The following is a 5253-nucleotide window of genomic DNA, read 5'->3' as shown; positions in this document are numbered from 1 at the left end:
TGGACAGGCGGAAGTTCCGGTCGGGGCGGAAGTTCCGGCCAAGTTCCGGCCTTGTTCCGGAATTGCGCCATTGTCCTGCAGTAACATCCAGGGGCGTTTTCGCCGACTTTCGGAACTTGGGCGGAACTTGGGCGGAAGTTCCGGTGGGCGGAAGTTCCGGTCCCTCGGGGCGGAAGTTCCGGCCTGATCCATTTCGCTGGGCGCTGGGAGGCCTCTGGAGGGCATCTGGAGGGCATCTGGCCGGAAGTTCCGGTCCTGGGGGGCGGAAGTTCCGGCCTGGAAGCTGTAGTTCCATCTTCATCATTTCCAGCTCTCTCTTCATTGGCTTGGTCTCCATGGCTCGCTTCTTGGTCGATGTACCTGATTGAACATAGGGTATTGGCATGAAGTAGCAATCCATCCAAAGGGGTGTCAAAGGCGAACGTGGAGAGGAGCGAATTCACCTCTTGGTGTAGGGCTTGAGCTCGAGCTCGTGTCATTGGACCACGAGGAGGGCTTGTCGGTCTTGAGGCGGTGGTGTCCGAAGGCCACCCCGTATCATCTCCCCCCCTTGGGAAAGAGTCGTCCTCGACTCTAACGTCTCTTCATCGTCATGGTATGGCGAGAGGTCGGAAACATTGAATGTGTTGCTCACCAAGTACTTGGATGTTGGTATGTCGATGACGTAGGCGTTGTCGTTGATTCGCTTGAGGACCTTGAAGGGACCATCACCTCGGGGCTTGAGCTTGGAGTTTCTTTCTTGAGGGAAACGGTCCTTGCGAAGATGTATCCACACTAGGTCCCCTTCGTTGAAGATCCGTGCCTTTTTCTTCATGTTGAGGCGTGTTGCTTGACGAAGAACTTGTTGCTCGATTGTTGCCCTTGTATCTTCATGTAGCTTCTTCACGGCGGCGGTGCGCTTGTCGAAGTCCATGTTTGTCCGCTCATGAAGTGGAAGTGGTAGTATGTCGAGTGCCGTGAGCGGCTCAAATCCGTAGACGACCATGAAGGGACTCCTTGATGTTGTCGAGTGCTTTGCGCGGTTGTAGGCGAACTCCGCGTGTGGAAGGCATTCTTCCCATGACTTCAAGTTTTTCTTCACGAGGATGCGTAGAAGAGAGGATAGGCTTCGATTGACCACTTCCGTTTGGCCGTCCGTTTGCGGGTGTGAGGATGATGAGAATAAGAGCTTCACTCCAAACTTTGCCATGAGCGACTTCCAAAGATAACTCATGAACTTGACGTGTCGATCCGACACAATGCTTTGCGGTACTCCATGTAGGCGAACAATTTCCCTGAAAAACAATGAAGCAATGTGTGAAGCATCGTCGCTCTTATGGCAAGGTATAAAATGAGCCATCTTAGAGAATCTATCCACTACCACAAATATAGAATCATGACCATGCTTAGTGCGAGGCAAGCCTAGAACGAAATCCATGCTAATATCGGTCCATGGTGCATATGGAATAGGCAATGGAGTGTAAAGACCATAAGGGTTGGAGGTAGACTTAGCTTGTAAGCATGTTGTACACCGTCGGCAAAGGCGCTCCACGTCGCGGTACATTCTTGGCCAATAATAGTGAGTGGAGAGCATGGCATATGTCTTCTCTCGTCCAAAGTGTCCCATAAGACCACCACCATGCGATTCTTGTAAGAGCAAAAGGCGAAGCGAAGACATAGGAATACAAAGTTTGTTGCCCTTGAACAAGAATCCTTGGTGCAAATAGAAATCATCGATGCCCTTCTCACTAGAACACTTTGCAAAGATTGGGCCAAAGAAAGTATCGGAAGCATATAAATCTTTGATTTCATCAAGACCCAAAACACTAATATCCAAACGAGTGAGTAAGAGGGTGAGTTTGCGGGAAAGAGCATCCGCCACAACATTGTCCTTGCCCTTCTTGTATTTGATCACATATGGAAAGGACTCAATGAACTCAACCCACTTTGCATGTCTTTTGTTCAAATTGTGTTGACTTTTCAAATATTTCAAAGACTCATGGTCGGAGTGGATAATAAACTCTTTTGGCCAAAGATAGTGTTGCCAAACTTCAAGAACACGAACCAAAGCGTAAAGTTCCTTGTCATATATAGGATAGTTGAGGCGTGCGCCATCCAACTTCTCGCTATAGTATGCCACGGGTTTTCCATCTTGCATAAGCACTCCACCAATACCGAGTCCACTTGCATCGCACTCAATCTCAAAAGTTTTGGAAAAGTTTGGAAGAACAAGGAGTGGTGCCTCGGTAAGGCATTTCTTCAACTCATCAAAAGCATTTTGTTGGGCCTTGCCCCAAACAAACGGAACATTCTTCTTGGTAAGCTCATTCAAAGGGCACGCAATGGTGCTAAAATCTTTCACAAAGCGGCGGTAGAAACCGGCAAGTCCATGGAAACTTCGGACTTGAGCGACATTGGTAGGAGTGGGCCAATTGTGGATGGCCTCAACCTTAGAAGAATCAACTTCAATACCTTTAGCGGAAACCACAAAGCCAAGAAAAACCAACTTGTTTTGAGCAAAGGTGCACTTGGGGAGGTTAGCATAAAGCTTTTCATGACGCAAGATGCACAAGACCTCTCTCACATGTTGCACATGGTCCTCGAGGTTTTTGCTATAAATGAGAATATCATCGAAATAGACAACCACGCTCTTGCCAATGAGAGGACGCAAGATGTGATTCATGAGTCGCATGAAAGTAGATGGAGCATTTGAAAGGCCAAATGGCATGACAAGCCATTCATAGAGACCAAGTTTGGTCTTGAATGCCGTCTTCCATTCATCACCTATTGCCATGCGGATTTGATGGTAGCCACTACGCAAATCAATCTTAGAGAAAATCGTGGCACCGCTCAATTCATCAAGCATGTCATCTAAACGCGGAATGGGATGGCGGTAACGAACGGTAATGGCATTGATGGGGTGACAATCCATACACATTCGTTGCGTCTCATCCGGTTTAGGAACAAGAATCACGGGAACCGCACAAGGGCTTAAGCTTTCACGAACATACCCTTTTTCGAGGAGGTCTTGTATTTGGCGTTGAATCTCCTTTGTGTCTTCGGGGTTGGTGCGGTAGGCGGCGCGGTTTGGTAGAGGAGCGCTGGGTATGAGGTCGATGCGGTGCTCAATCCCTCGAAGCGGTGGTAGTCCATGAGGAAGCTCGTCGGGGAAGACATCTTGGAACTCCTTCAAAAGAGACAACAAAGACGAAGGAAGTGTTGTTAAGATGTTAGTCTCCGAAGATGGCCCCTTGCAAATGAGCATGTAGTGTAATATGGTGGATGGGTTGTGGTGCAATTCTCTCATCTCACTCTTGGTAGCTATGAGGACACTCTTCATCTCACTCATATATGGCTTGTGGCGCTCACTTTCCTTTTGGTGGGTCACTCTCTCACCACTCATCTCACTAGTGATGGTAGCTTCCTTAGCCCTCGCTAAAGCCTTTGCATTGTCCGCAATTACTTGGCTAGGAGTCATGGGGCGTAGGATGAATGTCTTGTCGCCGACCTTGAAGCTATAGGCATTTGTGTAGCCATCATGGCTTGCTCTTTTGTCATATTGCCAAGGGCGACCAAGTAGGATGTGGCACACCGTCATGGGCACTACATCGCAATCAACGGTGTCTTCATAGGCGCCAATCTTGAAGGATACGGAGACGGTGTGTTGTATCTTGACATTTCCATTGTCACTTAGCCATTGCACATGGTAAGGATGGGGGTGTTTCCGGAGTGTGAGGTTGATCTTGGAGCATAGTTCGGTGCTTGCAAGATTGTGGCAACTCCCTCCATCGATGATAACCTTTATTGACTTGCCATTGATTCCGGCTCTTGTTTGGAAGATGTTGCACCTTTGATCTTCATTTGGGAGTGTATGGGTTGTCAACACTTTGGTCACCACAAGGGATGGGCTTGCATCATGCACACATAGGACTTGCTCTTGGTCTTCCAAGTCATCATCTTCATGATTGGTTGCGGCTTGTACCAAGGCTTCATATTCACCTTCACTCAAGTACTCCACATCTCCATCATCTCGAGTTATCATAACTCTTGTGTTCTTGCATTCAAAGGATTTATGTCCTTGAGCCCCACACTTGAAGCAAGTGATGTTACTAGATCCCGTGGAAGCTTTGGAGGACATAGTTGATTGATCCGGCTTGAAGCTTGTTGTCTTGAAGGCACTCTTCATTTGCTTAGGAGGATCCTTGGGAGCAATAGTACTTGTGTTCTTGATGCTTGAGGAGGTATTTGTTGCATTTCTTGCGGCGAAGAAGGACTTTGTTTTTGCACTTGCTATGTCTTCTCGTACTTGGCGCTCGGCTCTTGTAGCTTGATGAAGCAATTCAACCATGTTGGTGTAAGGCAAGAATTCCACTATCCTCTTGACGGGAATGTTCAATCCATTCAAGAATCTTGCCATTGTTTGCTCTTCTCGCTCGTCCACATTGGCACTCATCATGGTCATGTGCATCTCCTTGTAGTACTCCTCAACGGACTTGTAGCTTTGCTTGAGTTGGGTAAGCTTGTTGAAGAGGTCGCGTTTGCGATGGTTGGGCACAAAGCGTTTGTGCATGACTTCTTGCATCTCTTCCCATGTAGCAATGGGGTCTAGATCTTCCTTGTCACGCTTCTTGTTCGCTTCTTCCCACCAAACATTTGCATACCCTTCAAACTCTAGTGATGCCATGGCCACTTTCTTTGCTTCGGAGAAGTTGTGTATGCGGAAAATCTTGTCAACCTTGAGAACCCAAGAGAGGTATGCATCGGGGTCTTCTTCTCCGTGGAATTTGGGCATGGTGAACTTGAGCTTCCCAAAGATTTCCTCTTCATTGCGGTCATTGCGCCTAGGAGGTGGTCTTTCTTCACCAATATCTTGACGTTGTTGAGGTGGATGTTGTGGACCTTGAGCATCTCTATTGTTGTTGCTATGTTGTTGACGAGGAGGTGGTCTTCCATGACCGTCATCTTGATCATCATTGTTGTGGCGTCGTCGAGGCATCACACTTTCTTCACTTGATGCTTGGTGATGACTTGATTCTTCATTTCTTGCCCTTGGAGGAGGTCTTCTAGCATGAGGGCGATCATCATGATGGCGGCGATTATCTTGACCTTGAGGGCGTTGAGGATGAACAACATTGATGATTTGGCGCTCTTGGCGCGCTTGCCTTTGTTCCTCTTCATGAAGGCGTTGTCTTCGAGCTTGAGCTTCTTGTGCTTGTCGTTGCCGCTCTTGTTCTTCAAGTGCTTGTTGTTCATTGCGGAGACGCTCTTGTTCCC

Source organism: Lolium perenne, chromosome 4 (assembly GCF_019359855.2).
Source record: "Lolium perenne isolate Kyuss_39 chromosome 4, Kyuss_2.0, whole genome shotgun sequence".
Taxonomy (NCBI): domain Eukaryota; kingdom Viridiplantae; phylum Streptophyta; class Magnoliopsida; order Poales; family Poaceae; genus Lolium; species Lolium perenne.
This window is presented reverse-complemented; position numbering follows the sequence as displayed.